General features: G+C 56.1%; 1 long non-coding RNA gene across 2 annotated transcripts; it reads left to right on the forward strand.

Annotated features, from left to right (window-relative positions):
* Positions 1 to 18973: 18973 nt before the first annotated feature.
* LOC122220602 lies at positions 18974 to 22158 on the forward strand. Of its 2 annotated transcripts, none has more exons than XR_006202951.1 (3): positions 18974 to 19077; positions 20772 to 20909; positions 21766 to 22158. It is a non-coding gene; the product is annotated as an uncharacterized LOC122220602 (long non-coding RNA). The 2 variants fall into 2 exon arrangements; XR_006202950.1 differs by lacking the exon at positions 18974 to 19077 and adding an exon at positions 19327 to 20678.
* The last annotated feature ends 270 nt before the right edge of the window (positions 22159 to 22428 follow it).

Here is a 22428-nt window from a genome sequence, read left to right on the forward strand (position 1 = left end):
TTTCGCAGTAGGAAGAAACACTGAACCCGCGGCAGGATGAAGTCAAAAGCAAAGTAAAACGTGTCTGGGGAAAGGGGACCGGGGAGGGGAGGGGAAAACACCCTTTCAGTTTTGTTCTGCTTGGTTTCGCCCTAAAAAGGAGAAGCTGTGTTTCACTTCACGTCATCTGCGCGCCACTGAAGCCATGAGGCCCTCAAGAGCTGGGCGAGCACAGGTCTCCGTCGGCGGGGGCCACGGAAGGAGCCGGAAGGCCCTCGCTCCGTCAGGCTTCTCGTCTCGGCTGTCAGAGGGGGACGCCGGCGACCACAGGCTCCGTGAGCGTCGCGGTGCCTTTCGGGGAAGCTCTCCTCCTCCACGGAAGGGGCACTTCCCGAGACCCTTCTGCACGGCGCTCCGTTTCCCACACGGGCGGTCCGATCGGGTCACGGCCGTCACAGAGGAGGCTCAGCGGAGGCCCGGCCACTTCACGGCTGGCCCCTGATGCTTGTCCCCTTTCTTTGCCCGATTTGATTTTCTGCCGAGGGGCCCCCCTCCCCTCCCACTCTACCCGGATTCGGGTCCGGGCCCATGGGCCTCCACTGGCCCTGAGAGCTGCGTAACACCGATGGCTGGTCAAGACGCACAGATTTCCCCCAGAATGTCAGGGGCGTGAGCCCGGGGACAGGCACTGTGTGCCAGCGAGAAAAGAGTGTCTGCGCAAAGCGGGCGTCGATCCACAACTGTCGCATGGGTCCAATTCTCCCTCCCCATTGCGGACCACGTTTCACTTGTTCTGGGCCATTCTCGACCCTGATTCAGCTGGGGCCTGCACACTGTTGACCCTTCCACCGTCGACCCTCACTCACCTGGGTCCCGACCCTCCTTTGACCCTCATGATCTGGGTCCTGACCCACTGTCGACCCTCACTCACCTCGTTTCTGTTTAGCCTGGTTTGAGCTCTCGAGTCGAGTATCTTCAGTTCCAACTCTGGTTTCTCCGGTCGGCAGCGGTGTGGCTCAGGGGACGCAAACCAACACGGGGCCCCTTCGCCGAGGAGTGACGGTGACGGCCCCTACTTGCAGGGTCGTGACGAGCGTCTGAGACGCTGTTACAGGCAGCGCACTTCGCACCTGGGGCGTCTCGCCCGCTGGACCCGCCTGCACTGTCTCGCTCACCTGTATGTGACGCTGACTTTCAACAACTCCTTTCGCTCCCAACCAGCGCTCCGCCCCTGCACCAAACATCCGTTCTAGGCTGCCCCGATGCCTTGGCTTCTGAGACCCGACCGCAAACCTCTGGAAACATCTCCGCGATGATCATCGCTGAGATTGGCGGCCTGTTTGTGAGGTGTCGGGCGATGCTTTCATTGTCTCAGAGTTTTCCTTTCCAGCCGGCCCACCGGCCCACGCGTCCCCCACCTCTGCTTCATGCGGGTTCGCCCGCCTGTTTCCCAAGCAGGTGCATTTGGAGAGTCCCCCCCCCCACAGTCAGAACTGCCACGGCCACAGCGATGCCTTCTCACTGGGAGTGGTTCCTCAGGAGCACGGGAGGGTGTGATCCAACACGTTCCGGGGCAGTGGTGCCCACAGGCCACGTGCCTCCCCTCTACGGATGCCATCGGCACACGACGACGCCCAGGAAAGCCGGCGGCTAAGTCTTCGGGGATGGAAGCTACTTGAATGTGTTTCTCTCCACACACTGAAAACTTTGACAGACCCTAAAAGCTACCCCTTAATTGCAGATTTCAGCTTCGACCCCCAACTTGCTAAATCAGAGATAGTCTAGCTCAATAGGTAACACAAACATTAATAACTACCCATTTTCCTTTTTAGATACAGGAACTAAAAATAACCGAATTTAAACTTCTGCTTCTTCCTCTCAGTATACATTTATCTTCCTTATTTCTAAAAAACTGAATTGTTCTTTTCTTCCTGGCTTTTCAAGTTATGATATCTGAGCTTCTCCCTTAGGGATCTTGTCTCTTGAAATCGCAGTAACCTCAGGAACTCTTTCTTCAACCATTATTCTTTCTTCAATGCTCCTCCTGCTTAGGAAGCTTCTCTGTTCTCACCCGTTTTTGTGATGAATGCTTTATTTACGCACCTGTTCCTAAATTTAAATGAAAACTGAATCACGGCTTGAAATCCACACACATACCTAATGCGATTTTTCCTCTCTGGTTTTCCTTTTTTGTGTCCTTTTTGTCTCACCAGGTGGCAGACTCCGTAAAGCCTGAATGAGCACTCTGAATCAGACTTTCCCATCGCTTGCTGCGGAGTTAGCCAGCGGTGGGGTTTGGAGCGACAGGGCGGTCCCCACAAGACCACCTCCTGTCAGACCCCAACTTTAAGTCAGGGGTCTCCAAGACCACCCCGGTTTTGATAAATCTCTGGAAGGACCCGAGACCTCCCTGGACATTGTTCTGTTTTGTTCCAGAGAAAGGTCACAGATTGGGAATGCGTTGAGGGAGGGCGAGGGTGCCCGGGGCAGATTCCGGGAAAGGAGTCAGTATGAAGCTTCCTTTGTTCTCCCCGCGGTCAGGATGGGGTGGCTTTCCCAGTCCCCATGTGTGCCAACACCCGCCGGACATGGTCAACTAGGGGACCCCCCAGCCTTGACGTCCAGCGTCCTTACTGAGATTTGTGACATGGGAGCGGCTGTCCACGTGGCCCATCTCAGGCTCCCGCCCCTCTGGAGGGCCAGCTGGTGTGTGTGGCCCCGGGCCCCCACCCCTCATCACAGTGTTTCTACCCCGCTAGCCCAAGGCCCCCGTGGAAAGTTGCCTCCACCAGGCATGACCTTCCAAGGGCTCCGAGATGACCTCCCAGCAGCTGGGACCAAAGGTCACACCTCTTTTTGGACAAAGTTAAAAACTTTACTACACACTTATTTATTTAAAAAAAAAAAAAAACATTTAGAACATATTAAGTGTTGTTCCTTTTGTGCCGGGGATGCAAATACTTATAATGCTAATAATACTTCCTAACTTTAAGGACTCGTATTCCAACGGGGCAGGGAGGGGGGCAAAGAATACACCCAGACTTGTAAGGAACACATGATAAAATTAAATAATAGGTTTACAACTGGAATGGGGTGGGGGAAGTGGGGTCAGGGAAGGAGGAGAAACATTACAGTCAGCAATGCTGGGGTGAGGCTCAGGGCAGGGACCGTACAGCTGGGGAGACGGACCCACGGCTTGGGTGGGTTTGTTGTGATGATACATCTATAGCAGGGGGATTTCCAACCCCCGTCAGCGGCTGTCTGTCTGTCTATTTCGAGAAAGAGAGAGAAAGAGCAAGCATGAGAGGGAAAGGGCAGAGAGAGAGAATCCCAAGCGGGCTCCGGGCCGTCAGCGCAGAGCCCGACGTGGGGCTGGGGGACCCACGAGCCATGAGATCATGACCTGAGCTGAAATCAAGCGTTGGACGCTTAACCGACTGAGCCACCCCGGCACCCCTTTCGTGGCTATCTTAGAGACTCTCAGAAGTTCACTACATTTCATTTGCTTTTCTTGTTTTCACCCCTGGCCCGGGGAAGGGGGGGCCTTAGGGGAAAGGAGCCGTGGTCGTTTCCAAGAAAAATGATATTGTTGGCGAAAACGAGCTGGAAATGAAGTCTCCGAGGGTGGAAGTCACAGCACTGGGGCCGGGTCCTGTGACGGTCCTGAGCGCACGTCTCAGCTTACGGTTTGGGTGAAAACATTTCAGCAACCTCAGAATATCCCTACGATGTGAACACCATCGAAAGAGCGGATGACTGATGTAGTCGGTGTTTCACGCAGAAGAAACCACGCGGAACGTAGGTTCTTGTTATAGAAAAATTTGAACCCTAGAAAAACAAAAGTTTGACTTCTCACACTCAAGCTCCAATGGGAAAGTGTACAGGAGGCTCTTTGCAGCAAACACAAGCAAACGAAAGCCCAACAGCGTTCTTTGTCGCCATTTTTTGGGTACAAGTTAAACAGCTTCACGTTCAGAATGATGGAAATCCTCTAACTCTTCCATTTGCTAAGTGGACCCACAAGAGGTCGGTGTTCATGGCGGCAAAACCGAGGGCATCCAGGCGAATGGGACCAGGTTCTCAGAGATACTCTTTTTCGCTTCTTTGCTACTGGAGAAATGGGTTGAACATAGCAAGACATGGCATTTCTTTCATAGATTTTTGTGAAGCTGATAATTTTTAAGTACGCTATTCATGAGTGCGTCCGATAAGTCTATGGCACACCAACTACAGTCCCATCCCGTTGGTGAGCCTGGAAGCATCTTTACAGAATAATCTTGAATGTTATCTGATTGCACATCTGGTATGTTCTCGAGGCATAAGCATGGAAAACATGCAAAAGCACAGCGGAAAGGGAAAAGAAATGAGCTGCAACACCCCAGCAGAGGCACGCGTGTCTTTTTCTCAAATGTTTTTAACCTCGATTTTTTAAACATAAGTTATTGTCAAGTTGACTGATGCACGGTGCATACAGTGTGCTCTTGGCTTGGGAGTAGGTGCCTGTGATTCATCGATTACGTACGACACCCAGGGTTCCTCCCAACAAGTGGCCTCCTCAGTGCCCATCACCGTTTTCCCTCTCCCCTGCCCGTCCCCCCCACGGAGGCAGGCGTGTCTTTTTAAACACACGTGGTGTCACACACAGCAGCTGTTTGTGCTTGTTCCCCGTCCCCCGACCCCGACCTCCCAGGGCCAGGTCGGGGACCCCAGGGAGCTTGATGGCTGCCCCCACCGCTCCCCCCGCCGGCTGGCTGGCTCTGTCTGCGTTTCTTCTCCTCCTTTCTGTTCTTTCCCCTGACGCTGAAACGGGACAACCCTGTTTCTATGGCTGCAAGACCTATTGGAAAGGTTCCTTACATTCTCACGGCCGTGAGGCCAGTGGCAAAATCGTAATCACCCCAACGTCCCGTGTCTCTCCTCCCGGGAGGGCGCGAAGCCCGTGTGAGCATCGCCAGCATGTTGGAAGCAGGCCCTCCCTTAGTCTGGGATGGCGTCTTCCCAAGACGGTGCTTCTCACGTGCGCGGTCGCACCCTGATAACTCAATCTGTAAATTTCTAGGCATTTTCCTCCTACGGAGATTATTTCCGGGCTGTTCTGTCATCGAAAATACAGGCGGCTGTGAGGTAAAACGGGAAATCGTGGATGATCCCGGCGCGCAGAGACAGGTGCGGGCTACAGTTTTGGGGAGTCAGGGCTTACAGCGTGGCCGTTCCCTCCTTGTCATCCGCGGTTGAGAACGGCTGCTCGCCTCATCGCTGTTGGAACATTTAGCACATCGGCAGTTTAGTGTCAGGGGCACCGCAGCAATGCTTCTCCGCTAAGTCTCCACGCCGTCAGCCGCCACTCTGCGGAAGCTGCTAGGACGTAGAATTGTGGCCGAGGCTTGATTCTCTCCCTGTGTCCTTGCGCCGGGCGCGGCGGCTACCGGGATGTGAGTTTTAGGGGGAGGCGCTCGTTTTCCTGCCTCTCAGGCTCGTGGTCATGAAGCCTGACAGGTCCCCCAGCCACGCTGCCAGACCGGCCGTCCTCCTGTGATGAGTGCTCGTGCCCACAGGGCTTGGGGCGAGGGAGTCCGTAAGGGATCACGTTTCATCAGCCAAGTGCTCTTCTGCATTTAGCTACGGTCAACCAGAAACTGAAACCGTATTCCCATTTGAGTTCTTGCAGTTTGGGGGAACCTAGGGAGAAACGGGGCCTTTTGACCTGACCCTCAGCAGGCAGCGAGGGGACTTCCAGCGGAGGCAGGATCAACCCACAAAAAGGAGAGAAGAGCGGCTCATGTTCACAGAGGACCCCATTCAAGACGGGCTGGCCTCCTCTACCGGAGGCGTTTGTGGAACGGGGGAGGCAAGGGAGCATTTAAAATTATGCCCAAAACCAGGACATCTTGGTCACAGTTCAGCAGACATCCCCCCGCAGTGTCTGAGGACCGTTGTTCTCTCCCAGGGGTGACCTTAGCACAGTCACTGGTCTATTTTCAAACTGTTTTCTCAGTGGGCATCACCAGCTACATATCATCTTTCTACTCAATCAAAGAATCACAGAACTTTTTGGAGCAAGTGAGATCTTCACGATTAACCCAGCTTTTCATTTTGCAGACGGGGAAACTGAACCCCTGGAGGCCTGCTGCCTCGACCTGGGCCAAGTTCCCCCAATTAATGTCTTTTTCCTGCGTGCGCCAGAAATCCCAGCCACAGCCGACACTGCTGATGACACACGTCCCACAGGGCTTGGGCCTGGGACTCTTTGCCCCTCTGGTTCTCTTGTCCCCGCGCTGTCTTCTCGGCCCGCCCTTCTCTCTCCTCTTGTCCCTGGTCTGCGGTCCGGGGAGCAGGGCCCTGCCCCCGCCCTGCCTCTTCTCTCCTCGAGCCTCCAACAACCTGATCTGGTGTCTCCCCGGGGACCCTCCGTTTTGCACAGTCACTCGTGGTCTGCGAGTGTGGCGACCCTCCGAGTCTCAGCTGGGGACCCACAGTCCTCAAGGCCTCCTGCCTCCGGGCATCTGGTCGACCACATTGCAGCCACACGTGAGACGTGACTCTCGCCTTCCGGCGGCACCTGCCCCGTTCCCTTCCCCGCGTCTGCAGGAAGACACTCTCGCTCCTTCCTCCAGCTGGGACGCAGAGCATGGCCTCCCTCCTCCCTTCTCAGAGCCTCATGATCTCCGTGACCCGTGCTCTACCCCGCGCGGGGCCATAGACTTGATCGTCTTCGTTTCGATCGCTTTCTAACAGCCACGTTTGCCCTAAGTGCCGGTCTTGGAACACGCTCGCGGTAGGTCGGGGCACCCGTCAGAGGCTCAAATGTCCAGGAAGAACCAAATCAGAGCTTCCGTGGGCAGGGCCGAGGCATGCACATTTTACACCGTGTCCTCTGGATTTTTCCATTTGTTTCCTGTGGCTGCTGGGACAGGTCACACGGACTTGGCGGCTTAAACCAACACCCGTGAGTCTCACGGAGTCGGAGGCCAGAAGTCCACCCTGCGTCTCTCAGGACTGAGACCAGGGTGCTGGCAGGCCCGCACTTCTCCGGGGGCTCCGGGAGAACCCGCTGTCTTGTCTTGTCCGCCTTCCATATGTCCCCATGTCCCTTGGCAGCCACGAGTTTTGTCGGGCAAACTTGGACGGTTCCTCCTGCTCATCACGTCAGGTCCAACCAAGGCTGAGTGAATGTCGCCGGGGCTGGGGCTGAGTCCACCCCGTACATTCAGCCTCGTCCCGCACGCTCCGGGAGGCACGGCCCATCCCGTGGGGGCGGTCTGCACAGCTCCCCTGCTTGGCCGTCCCGCAGGACACGTCCCCTGTCCCTCATCCTGCGGGAGCGCCCTTCGGCGGTCTCCCCGCAGAGGAACCCTCTGTCGGCCCCGTGCGGTCCACTCATTGTCCCTTTGTGGCTGAGACTCTCGCCGCCCAGCTGTGCCCGAGGGTCCCAGGGACCAGGGACATGTCTCGGTCTGCCCTCGGCCCTCAGTGACCTGCTCAGCACCGGGCCCGTGACATTGCTGATCCGTTCATATGCAAGGAGTTAGAACATAAAGGACATAAGAGAAACATACTGTGTTTTTCTTTCATTGATCACTCAGAGGAACCATGGTTTTCAGTATCTTAAGACCAACGTTAGGTCTTTTTTTGTGTTTTTTTTGCAACTAGTTAGAAAGTTCTGGTTAACAGAGCTCAGATTAGGTCATCACCAGGTGATGGAATGTTTGCTGTGACTTCACACAATGTAACAAGCCTCTGTGTCTTACATGAAGATTTTTAGCTAACGCAACGATCAGATTTTGCTGGAAAGTATCGTAAAATGCACTTTTAGCTACTTGTCCTTAATGGGATATTTGGTATTGGATTCTGCCTGGGGGGTCCCCTGGCGCTGGTCAGCGGGTGAGTCCTGGGACCACGGCCGGCTGATGCGTCGAAGTATAACGGGTGTTGGACTATGTCTCGCCACGGACCCCACCATTGTGTCACCGATTGGTGCCACGTCTGAGGATTTCGTCCTTAAAAGGGGCGATAAAAACGGAGTTCAAATCCTACATCATGTGAGTCGCTCCAGGTCAAATAATTCTTTGGTGGAGGAGGACATCTCTGCTAGGGATTTCTTTGTCTGGGCCACACTGTCTCCGCTGTGGCTGAATCCAGGCCACGTATCAAGGAGACAGGAACCAGAGAACACGAATGCAGACACAAGGTCACCATCGATGACGCGCCCCTGTTTTGCTATCGGGACAAGTATGACCCTTCTGTTCGTTGTAGGAATATTTTTGAAGGCATGTATTGCTTTTGCATGCACATGGTAGCAATGGTGAAGTAATTACACTTTATTTAAAAATGTTATGGTTCAAAACCTCATAGGAAAAAACTGACATAATAGGCTATTTCGTAATAGGCTCCGTGCGGTCCAAGTGAACGTACAGATACCCTTCGTGCTGACGTTCTTCTAGTTCTTTCTTTCGGAGGTACACTGTCAAAACCGATTTTAAAAATAATTATTTTTTAACCATAATAAAGGAATCTGAAGTCTGATCTGCTGTAGTTTTTTAAAAGTTTTCTTTTTATCAAATTATAACTGCACGCAACCGTGGGATTCGTAATACAAATCAGCGGTGCTTTCCCCGTTGCCCTGTCCCGCCCACACGGAACCCTTTCCCTTTTTTAAAAGATCTTAGTTGTTGCTCTTTGGGGGTTTGCAAAGCTGGTGTCGATGCTTTTTTCCCCTCCAACCTTTTATTTTGAAAAATTTCAAAGCCACAGAGTAGATCAGGGATAAGAAAGCAGCCAGTGCCCACGGACCCTTGCCCGGATTCCAGCCCCGTTCGCGCCTGGGCTGCTTGCTGTCCGCACGCGTGTGTGCGCACAGGTCCGTGTGGCACGTGTGAGTCGCCATATGGAGGATTCCGGACGCCGTGGCGCCTCAGCCCCGGTGCCCGCTAAGGACCAGAACCTTCTCCCACGTGACCCACACGAGTCTTGCAGTCGCGAAGCTGAACAGACACACTTCAGTGGTTGAAGACGCAGAAGGTGTTCCTTGCCCAGGGCCCAGCAATGTCCTTTGCTGGTTTTCTTTCTCTCCCTCTTCCTTCACGTGTAATCGGGGACGGGGATCCATCAACTCCTGGCGCTTCTCTGCTGTCTCTCTTCCTTTCACTTTAGGAGTGCCCCTAAAGACGCCGGCTCCTCCCCTGTCCTGCCTCTCCTACACCCACCTGTCTGCGGGACTCAGGGCGTCGTTTTGCAGAAAGGTCCTCTCTTTCGGTTCGTCTTATCGTTTCCTCACGACAAACACAAAATTTTGGATCCTGTTTTCTACTAAGTTGGGAAATCCTGTCCCTGTCCCTATCCCCTGTCCCCGTCCCCATCCCCATCCCTGTCCCCTGTCCCTGTCCCCTGTCCCTGTCCCCATCCTCATCTCTGTCCCCTGTCCCCCATCCCCATCCCTGTCCCCTGTCCCTGTCCCCATCTCCATCTCTGTCCCCTGTCCCTGTCCCCTGTCCCCGTCCCCATCCCCATCTCTGTCCCCTGTCCCTGTCCCCTGTCCCCACCCCCTGTCCCTGTCCCCTGTCCCTGTCCCCATCCCCATCTCTGTCCCCTGTCCCTGTCCCCTGTCCCCATCCCCTCTCCCCATCCCCATCCCTGTCCCCTGTCCCCGTCCCCTGTCCTTGTCCCCATCCCCATCTCTGTCCCCTGTCCCTGCCCCCATCCCCATCCCTGTCCCCTGTCCCTGTCCCCTGTCCCCATCCCTGTCCCCTGTCCCTGTCCCCTGTCCCTGTCCCCATCCCCATCTCTGTCCCCTGTCCCTGCCCCCATCCCCATCCCTGTCCCCTGTCCCTGTCCCCTGTCCCCATCCCTGTCCCCTGTCCCTGTCCCCTGTCCCTGTCCCCTGTCCCCGTCCCCTGTCCTTGTCCCCATCCCCATCTCTGTCCCCTGTCCCTGCCCCCATCCCCATCCCTGTCCCCTGTCCCTGTCCCCTGTCCCCATCCCCATCCCTGTCCCCTGTCCCTGTCCCCTGTCCCTGTCCCCATCCTCATCTCTGTCCCCTGTCCCCCATCCCCATCCCTGTCCCCTGTCCCTGTCCCCATCTCCATCTCTGTCCCCTGTCCCTGTCCCCTGTCCCCGTCCCCATCCCCATCTCTGTCCCCTGTCCCTGTCCCCTGTCCCCACCCCCTGTCCCTGTCCCCTGTCCCTGTCCCCATCCCCATCTCTGTCCCCTGTCCCTGTCCCCTGTCCCCATCCCCTCTCCCCATCCCCATCCCTGTCCCCTGTCCCCGTCCCCTGTCCCCGTCCCTTGTCCTTGTCCCCATCCCCATCTCTGTCCCCTGTCCCTGCCCCCATCCCCATCCCTGTCCCCTGTCCCTGTCCCCTGTCCCCATCCCCATCCCTGTCCCCTGTCCCTGTCCCCAGTCCCCATCCCCTGTCCTTGTCCCCATCCCCATCTCTGTCCCCTGTCCCCATCCCCTGTCCCTGTCCCCTGTTTCTGTCCCCGTCCCCTGCTCCCTGCCCCTTGTCCCTCCCCGTGATGCCTCTGCTCCTCTACAGCATGTCTGCTCCACATCCGACCCCTCACTTCCCCACGGGCTGTGGGACTTGGAACCAGGAGGAACACTCCTGCTGACCATGGGCCATTTTGGACGTGAAAGACTGAGTTGTGCATTAAAAGGCTATGCGATTTCACAAACCAATAACAGTCCAACAAAAATAGGAATCCGTCACTGTGGTTTGGAGGTGGCAGAAACCCACAGGCGGCTGCATCTACAGGATGCGGGACTGAAAAGAAACAAGATTCCGCCTCAGAGTGGGGTGGCCTGCTCCCGAGCCCCCGCTCAGTCCTGGCCTCACGCTGTCCCCAGGGAGCTCGTGTTTCTCTCCATTCAGCAAGCTTCAGGTCTGAGGAGCCCCCTCTGGGCCCCTGTGGGAAGTCGCGGGGCTGCCGCTCACCTAAGCGGGGCATCTGGCCAAGTGCGGCCAGCCCCCACCCCCGCCCGGCCGCGCGCTCGGGACACGGAAGCACGCAGGCTTCCTCCGCATCCCACGGATCTTCTGCAAAAGCAGAGCCTCACAAACTAGGATAGAGCATTGCGGTGGCTAACGGTCATTGGACGCTTCTCTCTGGAAAAAAGCAAAGCTGCCGAGAAAGGCGTATTTGTTCCCCCGGCTCCTCTCCGGCAACCGAATCTCTGCGGCACGGCGGACGCGCTCCCGACCGTGGGTCTGACCCGTGTTTCTGCGTCGTTGCCTCACCGCTGAGCCCGGAGGCCGTGCCTTCCCGAGCTCACCCTTCACAAAGCCCCGCGCAGAGGGCCTCTCAGGGCCTTGGTCTCTGCTCCTAAAACCAAAGGGCACCTGCGGTGTCGAGCGCACAAAAATGAGCCGTGTCAGTTCGACGCCACGGCCCGGCTGAGCGAACACCGGGAAAACACTGGGAAAACTTTGTGTTGTCGTGGCACGGCACAGGGATGGGAACCCTATTAAGAAATGGTTTAAAATCTGTCTGGGGCTCCATCCTGGGACTCGTATTCCCTAATCTGCACAAATCGCAACGTTTACACGACGGTTCTGGGGTGTTTCCGGAACTCAGGTGGTCGTAAGTATCTCACTGGAATCTCCCGGCATCTGTGGAAACGGAGGAGGAAAGCGGCCGACGGCCCAGCACAGGGGCCCGTGCCCTTCCTGGTGACGCTCTGACGGTCAAACGGTCGGCCCCTCGTTCTGGGGCTGTTAGCCTCGTTCTGTTAGCTACCTCGGGCAAGGTGTGTACGTAAACTGCGGTGGAGGGGAGCACAGTCTGGATTTCCCTTTGGTAATTCACACACCACGTTTCCCATCTGCGAGAGAAGGACCGGGGTCCTGACGCCCAGGAGGGCCGGCCTCCACCAGTGGCCTCAGCGGCGTTTGCCCCAGGACGCGAATCCAGGGCAGTTTCAGGGAAGACAGCGGCCTGGCCGGCCCGGAGAGAGCAGCTGAGACCCGCCCCCCCGCCACCACCCTCCCCCCCCCCCCCCGGGAAGACACCTCTGCAGCTGAGCAGAGAATCGGCGGAGCTGGGGTACCACCACGAGGAGGGGTCCCAGGTCACCTCCCTGGGCGGATGGGCGGGTCCGAGCGCACACAGCCTCAGGATGTGAATAGAACCCGGGGCAGAGGAGAGCGTGACGCGGGGTCCTCTCCCACCCCAGCAGGTGCAGACAATGGGGGAAGAACCCCAAAGACCCTTAAAGTACAGGAAAACCTCAAGGTGGCTCACACGGCACCGGCTGAGGTCAGGCCCTCGTGGACGCGCCAGAGGGTGGTCCTGTCTCCGGTGGGGTCAGGTGGACAGAAACAGCTCTCCTCGTGCAGAGAGTGGAGAGCTCAGCCCAGGCTCATCTCCCAAACAAATCACCACGCCCCACCAAGAACCCTTCGGGGGGTACTCATCATCTCACTCAGCACCTCAGCGTATCTCGGGGAGACCCGGGGCATGGGGTCCAGTAGGAGAAACTTCACGAAACACTGACAACTGCCCGTTGTCTGACCCGTGCACCGAGGGGGGTCAGTGCTTACTGAGGGGGGTCAGTTGCAACACTTACAACAACCTGAGTTCCGGAACCACCCCTGAGGGGGTAAGTACATCCTGACCATCAGAAAAAGCCACAGAAGAGGAACAAGGCAGCCGCTGGGTGGGGCACGTGGTCTCCTGGCCCCAGGTCTGGGGGTTCCTGGCCAAGGAGGCTGGAGTTAACTTAACTCTGTAGTTAAGAGTCTGATTCCCCGGAAGTGAGCCAGGCTGACCCCGGCAGTGCGGACGAGAGGTGGGGAGGGGGCCCGGGTGCCCACTGGGGTGGTGGAGGCCGGCAGAGCCGCTGGTCAGCAGAGTCACCCCACAGAGGCAGCAGTGGGGCAAGGGTGACAGAGTGCCCCATCCCGTCAGCCGGGAACCCCGATCCCCATAAACGACACTGAGCAGGCCTGGAAGGGACAGGGACCCTCACGGAAAGCCCCTTAGTATCAGCCTGCCACCAACCCGGGGCTTCGCGACTGGGTCAGGTCCTGATTGGGCCCCCAGGAAACCCTTCTGAGCCGGAGAAGGAAACCTCTAGAATGTTCCATGAAGCCTCAGGAGGTGAAGTTTGACCTAAGAGATGCCCTTTGGATGGGGTCAGAGCAGGAGGTCAGAGGGTACTTAGAATGGAACAGTTTTATAAATGTCCCTTTAAGAAAAAGAGCATTGTCCTTTCTTTTAAAAAAAAAAAATCCATACTTTAAAAAATTATTTTATTTTAGTTTAATTTATTTCATCACAACTAGTCCCCTCCTTAATCCCCACCCCCTATTTCCCTCTAGTAACCAGCACTGTGTTCTCTGTAGTTAAGAGTCTGATTCTTGGTTTCTCTCTCTCTCTCTCTCCCTTTTTCCCCCTTTGCTCATCTGTTTTGTCTCTTAAATTCCACACATGAGTAAAATCATATGATATCTGTCTTTCTCTGACTGACTTATTTCACTCAGCATAATACCCTCTGGCTCCATCCATGTTGCTGCAAATGGTGAGATCTCATCTTTTTTTTTTTTTAACGTTCATGTATTATTTTTGAGACAGAGGGAAGCAGAGCGCGAGCGGGGAAGGGGCAGAGAGAGAGGGAGACACAGAATCCGAAGCAGGCTCCAGGCTCCGAGCCGTCAGCACAGAGCCAGACGTGGGGCTCCAACCCACGAACCGTGAGATCGTGACCTGAGCCGAAGTCAGACACTTAACCGACTGAGCCCCCCGGGCGCCCCAACGATTCTAATTTCAAAGCCACATATCCTTAAACTGAGATCAGAAAATAAAGACAGGCTGTCAGGGACTCTGCCTGTGACCTGGGGGAAATGTGAGGCGACCGCAGCCTCGAGGGCATCACGAAGTCGGGTTTCCGGCGGGAAGGGGCCTCCCACCGCCTCGTGTTCGCATAACGTGGAACCCACCGGCAAGATTCGCTCCATTCCTTCAAGCTATCGGTGTTTCCCGCCTCTCACGTGCACGTCGTGGGCTGAGCTAGTCACCTGACCGGTGTCGCAGCAGATTCAGGCACTTCGGCACCAAATCGGACACCTCAAGGTACCGCAAAGGCCTCTGTGCGCGAGAAGGATGTGGACTCAGTTTGGACAGCGCACCGTCGGGTTCTGGGCTCTTCCAGTTTGGACAGAGCGCCCGCACGTACTGGGCCGTGGCCGCATCCAGAACACGGCGAGGAGCTCCTCTGCACGTGCAGCTTCACGTGGCCAGAGCTGTTCTGCAGGGGACACCTGGCCGGGCCGGGGTCCCAGCGACCACGGGGCTGCTCCACGGGCAGCGTGAATACTGAGCAGAGCCCCGGGCGCCCGGCCACCCCGGCCGACAAGGGCCGGGGCCAGGAGAACAGGGCTGGGCAGCAGGGGGCCCCGGGGCACGTCTGTGGGGCACCTGCACGCTCTGGAAATGTGCGATCGCTCCGGACGCCGGGCCGTCGGTGAGAGAGGATGGTGAACATTTAACACCGAGCGTTGATTCTCCGGCTTCCTGGCACCGAGTCACGCGGACAATTTAGATGCAGGGGCATTTTGTGAAGCGATGGCATTTTGAGTCCTTTGTCCTCCAGCGTGCACATCTTTTCTCCTCACGAATATCTCTTCCAGCAGATGCTCTGTTCTGACACCAGATGGCAGCTGATATGTCTTCCTGCATATGTGCTGAGAGAAGTGAGGTCTTACTGTATATTGTCTATAGAGAACTCGATATTAAATACGCTTTTCTGGGGGCTCCGGGGGCGCTCAGTCGACTGAGCGTCTGACTCTTGATTTCGGCTCAGGTCGTGATCTCACGGTTCATGGGATCAAGCCCCTCGTTGGGCTCTGTGCTGACAGCGTGGAGACTGCTTGGGATTCTCTCTCTCTCTCTCTCTCTCTCTCTCTCAAAATAAGTAAATAAACATCTGAAAAATAAATAAATACACTTTTTCTGGTCAGTTGGGAGGTCGACCTTTACCATGTCCAATTCCCACCAACCAAGAGCCTCCTATATTCAGATCACATATTTGTAAATATGGAATTACAACCTAGGCTTATGACGTGGGTTGGGGGCTGTGTGGGGCCCCTTTAAGACAGTGAGTCCGTTAAGAACCAGTCCATGGTTTCCTGGCTGCTCTGATGGGGCAGGGGGCCCAGGGGCAGCCGTGGGGGCCGCCCTGGAGGGACAGGATCATACCCTGGAACGCCGTGCACTGGCAAGGTGACAAAGTTCAGTTGGGGCACTGAGGGGGTCTTCCTTAGACTGAGGGGCTGAAGGGTTTGGGGTCAAGGACCGTGCGAGTTTCCTCTTTCAAAGAGACGGGAAACCAGTGCCCCCTTCAGGGTCGCAGGAGATGGAAGGAATCAGGCCAGCTCCCTGGTGAGACCTCAGTCCAATCCACCTGGGGACAGAATGGCAGAGACATCTGTTGGTCCTTGGTCTGTGTGATTGTGTTTCATCCAGAGACGGGGGCTTTCAACCCGCGAGTCTTCTGTCGCCGTGGTTACGCCGTCCATCCTTGAGTTCATGCCGTTTGAAGACTGTGACCCAGTACATTTCCGCACACGCACAGATGTGTCCCATTATAATCTGAGGTGTCTTTCTAAGTCCCCCCCCCCACCCGACCCCCTGCCCAAGTTGTCTGTGTGCCAGAAAGGCTTTGACCTTCTCAAGTTATTCTGGGGGGCCTCCTCGTCTGCCACAGCGTGGCTGGCCCATGTTCTAGAATTAAAGTGGTTTCTATCAGCCAAGGAGAGGCCACCTGTGGCCCACTGGGCCCCTTTGTCTGTGGCCCTGACACTGAGCGGGTCCTTCCTGGAGGTAGTTTTGTAACTGTGGGGACAGAGGCCCGTGACCAACAGGTGTCTCCCAGCTCACCTCACAGTGGAGGGCGGGGCCCCGGGCCGGCTCCCGAAGCCTCCTTCTTCCCCAGCGGGATGCTGACGTCCCAGGAGCCCACGGAGCAGCTGGAGACCGGCCACCCCGAGGATGGCAGGGCCGGGCTCTCCGGGGAGGACGGCGGGGCCGAGGACGTGCTGGGCATGAATGGGGCTCTTCCTCGGTCTCACCTGCCTGTGTCCCCATCCTGCCCCTGACACCGGCACTCGGATTTCCCTGCCTCCTCTTGCAAGACCTTTCTGGTGATGCTTTAACTTGGAGGTTGACACGCGTCTTCCCTCTAGGAGGGGCGTATGGCTCTCCTTCCGCAGCCTGGTGTCTCCGTAGACGAGAGGTAGAATGGGGAGTTTAAGGAACTTCGGCGTCTCAGCTAAGTTCCTGAATCCCAGGGAAGGCACGAGGCTGTAAGAACTTGGTCAAACGGGCATGAGGAAGTTCCCGAGACTTAAATCTTCCCCCCAGAGTCGCAGGCCTTCCGCTTCTCTACCCCCTGCTTCCTTCGAGCCCCTCCGGGTCCCCTCCCGTGCCCACCTGTCCAGCGGCTGTGACCACACAGTGCAGGGCCGTGTCGTCCTCGGCAACCTCACTTATCTCGGAAACAGCCATCAAAGCAGGACTCCAAGGAGAAGCTGGTAGGCTGGCTTTAAAACGCCGTGGCTTCTGCGAATTTCTGCAGAGGTGACAGGATATCTGTTTGAATACGACACAGGGTTTTGCTGTGCTCCCCGGAATTCAGAGGTATTGGCCGCGGGAGCTGGGGTGACTGTATTTTGTGCGTGCCAGGCCGGTCCTGGGCGCGTGAGACGCCCCACCGCCCTGGATCCTCATGGATTGGCGAGAGGTGTTAGCATCCCAAGTGAATAATAGAGACAAGGGGTGTCTTTGTTACGGCCCCCAAGCAGCACCGGGCGGGCGCAGCCCCAAGTCTCGGGCTACCTGACTCCCCAGGTGTCAGATGGTGATGAACTGAGAGGCCCGTGGGGACACAGACACGTGGGGACGCAGATACGGGAGCTAACACTCAACACAGTCTCAGCCGGGCCCCAGGAGGGGTGCCCCAGGCCACCACGTGGTGGGGGACAGAGGACGTCCTCGATTTAGCTGGAAACACTGGCTAAGAGGGTTAGGTGGTATTTCCAAGGTTCTCGTCAAGAAGGATCCAGATCGGGCCGTGCACCAGGGTAAAGCTCTTTCCAAGTCCCAGCCCCCGGCTGCCCGCAAACGGAGGGGTTGGCAGGGGTCCCGTGACCACGGTGAGCAAAGCCGTCTCAGCCGGGGCTGGATGTGGTTCCCCGTGTGGTTCCCCACGGGCAATGATTGCAGTCTCTACCAGACCCCAGTGCCGGGCCCGAGGCGGGAGCGAGATGTGCCGCTTTGCCCCCGAGCCGGCTCGCTTCTGTGCCCCTGGTGGGCTTCCAGCACCTTCTGTGAGGTCCCTTCTCTGGTTCCTCCCACCCCTCGCCCAAGGCCAGCCGTCCGTCTTCCCAGGTGCACTAACGCTGGGAGAACTGGCGGATACTCACTGACCCTTGCCGGGTGCCGGACGCTGTTGTAGGTTCCTGGGGGTCCCTCCCTGTTCTCGGGCACTTGTCCTGCCGAGGGCAGGCAGGGTGTGGGTGAACACAGTAAACAAGTAATTCACAGACCACATTAGAAAGTGATGCGTGCCTTGAAGGAAACGGGGAGGAATGCCCTCTCTGGACTCGACCTCTCCCTCTGAGTTCAGAGTCCCCGCTGTCAGTCTGTGACCTCGGGCTGGTGACTGGCCTGCGGGGCCTCGTCTGCGATTGCTGGGGTGGAGATGACCGCTTCCCTCCAAGGCTAATTTCGGGATTACACAAGACCACTTTGGGAGGCGGGTGATCATCAGGGAGCAGGTGCTAAGTAGGTGGGCAGTGTTTCCGAGGCAGAGGCGATGTGCCCGAGCAGGAGTTGGCAAGACGCCCCTGCTTCTCCCCTGGACAGCATAAGGGCGGAGCTCCTGGCCCCGAAGCCCCACCCCCAGGATGTCCCAGAGCAGGGGGTTGGCTCCCCATGACGCAGGGGGCGGGGGGGGGGGGCTTGTACACATGGTCTGGTCACCACACTTTCTTTCCTCCTCTTTGTGCTGGAGACCGCTCACCGCCCTCCCCCCGCTGGCCTCTCCCCTGCGAAATTCTGAGTGCAGATTCCCTATGGGAAAGCCACCGGGCCTCCGACGACCCACACGAATCCCAGGTCCCTGGCTCCCTGCCAGCCCCACCCCTCTGCCCGGAGCCCTGCCGTGACAGTCTTCACAAACGTGGCATTATTAGGATAATTCCAGGGGGAGGGGGAATAATTTAATTTAAAATGGAAATGCAATTACTTTCCTACTGTTTCTAGAACAAACTGAGAGAACAATGCAATCACTAATTTCTTCCCAAATGGTGTTATTTTCTCTTTTAATCATTAATTTGCAGTGTGATTCTGATTACTTTTCAGGGATAATCTCTAGGAGAGGAAAATGCCTTTTTTTTTTTTTTAAATTACCTCATTTTCTTTATTCTAAGGTTCTCTGCTCAGTTGTGTCTAACTTGGGCAGATCGACACCTTCCTTCCTGAGCACACTTGGATCCTCACACACGAAGATTTCCTTGTTATGCCCAACAGACAGCATCTTTTCTGTCTGAAGTCTGTTTTGTAAGCCACAAAAACCTGTGTGACGTTACAGCGGACAGACTGAACCAAGCAGCTACAGAAGTAACAGCTGGCATTTGTTCTGTTTCCCATTCTCTGTTCCGGGGCCTCCAGTCCAGCACAGGCCTCACCTCTCAGAATAGCCATCTGAGGCCATTCTGTCATCATTTTGGAGAAGAGGAAACTGAGGCCCAGAGAGGTGAGGTGACTTGTCTGAGGTCACACAGCAAGGAAGCGGTGAAGCCAGGATTATAACCTTTTCTGAATCTTTTCAAAACACGTCCTTTTTTAAAAAAATTTTTTTTAATTATGTTTATTTATTTTGAGAGAGAGACAGAGTGCGAGCTGGGAAGGGGCAGAGAGAGGGAGACACGCAGAATCCGAAGCAGGTTCCAGGCTCCGAGCTGTCAGCACAGAGCCCCACCCGGGGCTCGAATCCACGAACGTGAGATCGAGACCTGAACCGAGGTCGGATGCTCAACCGACTGAGCCACCCAGGAGCCCCCAGAGCACCAGCTCCTAACTCTTGCCTGCTGCCCCCTCAGGTGAGATTAAGAAAGAAACGAAAGCTTTATCCACCTCCTTCGGCAAACAAAGAACAGCAATTCGCTAACCACCTGTATCTGGTTATATTTTGCGGAATAAGTCACAACGGACACTGCTTAATCAGAAGGAAAAAGGCGTCAGAGTCGTATTCATCTCCTAGCTGTCGGAGGCCCTGACCTCTTTTCTAGAAGGTCCAGGCTAACGCCCGAAAGGGCTGGAGGGTTTTGTAGGAGAGGCCCCCCCCCCCCCCCCCGCACAAACACCACAGCGAAGCCTGAGCCCCGTTCCCTCCCCGGTCTCTCCCCCCGACGGCACAGCGGCTCCAGCAGTAGGTGGCCTGGCTTCACGAGGAGTTCAGGAGCCAGGAGTCGCGGTCACCGCCAGCCCAGAGCCAGATGGACGCCCTCAGGCGACAGAACCTGGAGCTTCGGGACGGCCTGAGGGTGTCGGGGCTGCGGGGACCGCCAGCCGGGGGGCCGTTCGCAGCCGCCGTCTGCACAAGAAGGAAGTCGGCCACTCTGGTACCAGAAGGTTTTTTGTTTTACTTAGAAGTGATGTCACGGGAAAGGTGGCCGCGTCGTTGTTGGCGCTGGCGGTAACGCTCACCCTCCGGGAGGCGAGGGGCTGGCTGGCTGTTAACTCACGTCCGTAAATGAATGACGGACACGGGAACCCGGCCCCTGTCTGGTCTCCAGAGGCATCTCATGGCACCTGGTAGGGCAGCAGCCCGCACTCCTGGGGACCGTGACCGGACAGTGAGCCTGTGAGATGCATCCCGGTGCTGATGCCCCCCGCGTCGCGTGGCTGCTGAGCCCCAGGGCCTGGGCGTACTTGCTTGTGAATGTTTAAGTCTACAGTTCACGGAGTCAGGATGTTTCAGCTCTGACACAGTAACACGCACTCTCTCTCCCTCTCTTATTTGGAGCTCACGTGCTGGGGGAATTTCCACCGTGCGCAGTGCCGCCCCCAGCATGGTGCTCTGCAAACCACGCCTGCAAAGCGTGCTTTGCACGCCTGACTGAAAGAAAGCGGGACGGATGTGGGACCCTCACTCTGGGTCCGTGCAGGCACCTGCTCGGGCAGGCACGGTTGTGGGGCCAGCGCATCGAGCCGTCAGTGACACTCGTGAGCCCAGGACCGATCAGCTGCCCTGGAAACGGGACGGAAGGCTGTCCAGCCCCCTCCCGTCGGCGTCCTCCCACCAGAGGGCCGATCGGTGAATAAATGAAGTCCCGCGTCCCGCCGGAAGGGCCGCGCTTTTCCAGAGTTTGCTTCAGAGCAGGGAAGCTTGAGAGTCTGCGTTTCAAGTCCTCGATCAATTGTCAGCGGCGACGCTAACAACAGGGCCACGTTTTCTTCTTTGCTGAATACTTTCCCAGTGGAAGACGCACCATCCAAGGAGACAGACGTGGGTGGTGGTTATTTTGTTGCCTTTGGGCACCTGGGATACTTTGAAAGAGTGAAGAACCGTGAGAGGCGACCCCAGTTTGTGATGTGCTGTGTTCTGCGAGAATCTGCAACACGCTGTGGGGAGAAACCAGCTTGAGGCCCCCACCTGCAGCCTTACTGTTCCCTAGCCCACCGCAATTGTTGTTGAACGGTCGGTTCCACGTGGAATTTACCTTCGAGTTGCTGTGCCTTCCAAGAGGTGAACACTTCCCCTGAATCTTCTTTGTGATGAATTGCCTTTTAGGTGTCGCGATCTGCTCTGGGGAAAATGTTGCCTCCGTCAGCTGATGAAGAAATAATAGTGAAGCGTGCAGGCCGCAGAACTCACAGTGCTACTGTCATAGGACAAGGACAGTCCTCTAAACGTGGCCCTTCTTCCCAGGTGACCCTCAATGTTTATGACCTTTAGAAATAAGCAGAAAGAAAAAAGAAATAAGCAGAGGCCCAGCACCCAAACCCATGTATCCCACCAGCATCTCACTGGGAAAACCTGCCTCCCTGAATGAGCAGTTCTTACTAACGTGAGGATCCTCTCCTTGCGAATGCAGGGATCCAGTCCTTGCAAACTCAGAGATCCAGTCTTTATGAACTCAGGGATTCAGTCCTTACAAACTCAAGGACCCAGTCCTTGTAAACTCAGGGATCCAGTCTTTGGAAACTCAGGGATCCAGTCTTTATGAACTCAGGGATTCAGTCCTTACAAACTCAAGGATCCAGTCCTTGCAAACTCAGGATCCAGTCCTTGCAAACTCAGAGATCCAGTCCCTACAAACTCAGGGATCCAGTCCTTGCAAACTCAGGATCCAGTCCTTGCAAACTCAGGATCCAGTCTTTACAAACTCAGGGAAGGGATCCAGTCCCTACAAACTCAAGGATCCAGTCCTTGCAAACTTGGGATTCAGTCCTTGCAAACTCAGGGATCCAGTCCCTGCAAACTCAGGGATCCAATCTCTGCAAACTGAGGGATCCGGTCCAGCAGGTGGTCTCCTCAGCACAGTCACCACAGACAGCCTGGCTGGGAGCTGAGCACAGGCATCCAGGGCCATGTGCTTTCTTTCCTTTCGTGCAGCCTGAGGCAGGGGTTTTAAGTAGCCGCACTTGTCGTGTCCTTTGGCTTTAAAGCCGTGGTGTTTCCTGGGGTCACTGCTGTGGCTTGTCGTGCTGCTTTCCACATGGGCTTTGTTTTGGGGCCTCAGTACAGGACGTTATTGGATCTCCGTTGCATTTTCTTTGTTCAGGTGAGCTCCTCCTTAGAATACTCTGGCGCCCAGAGTCTTGGCGACCACCCCAGCTTTGTGTCTTCCTCATGCTTGGGAAGCTCCTCTGCGTCCTCAGCCGGCATTGGGTAACAGGGCTCATTTGGACCGAGAAAAGCCCCAACTCAAGACGACCTAACGTCCCAACACTCTTTCCCAATGCAAGTGCTGAGCAGACAGTATCTCACTCCCGGAGGGAAGGTCTGGAGTCCCCGCTAACCCAGGCGCTCCCTGTAGGTAGGGAGAACCTCTTTTTGGGTCATGTGAGCAGACAGGATCTGAAGTCCCAGGTGACTCTGGTGTCCTTTGAGATGCAGCCTTGTCCTCTGTTCCCATGTTAGTGACATTCGTGTAATATAATTGCTTCCTAAAGGATTGTGTGAGCGAATGCGTTCTTGGCTGAGCCAATGTTTGAATAATGCAAAGGGTAGAAAAAATTATTATCCATTGTTCAATTCCGTTGTGAGCTATTTATTTTGCTGTGATGGCCAAGCTTTTCTGCAGGCTCAATCATAACTTTCTGGAATCCCACAAGACCGTGGGCTATGGAACAAGAAATGAGGTACACCTATAGTTCTCCTTCATAGGATGTAAGGACAGAGTTACAGCGAACCAGCTCCTGTGACAGTCGACGTGATGTATTGG

This window comes from Panthera leo, chromosome B2 (assembly GCF_018350215.1).
Source record: "Panthera leo isolate Ple1 chromosome B2, P.leo_Ple1_pat1.1, whole genome shotgun sequence".
NCBI classification, from domain to species: Eukaryota; Metazoa; Chordata; class Mammalia; order Carnivora; family Felidae; genus Panthera; species Panthera leo.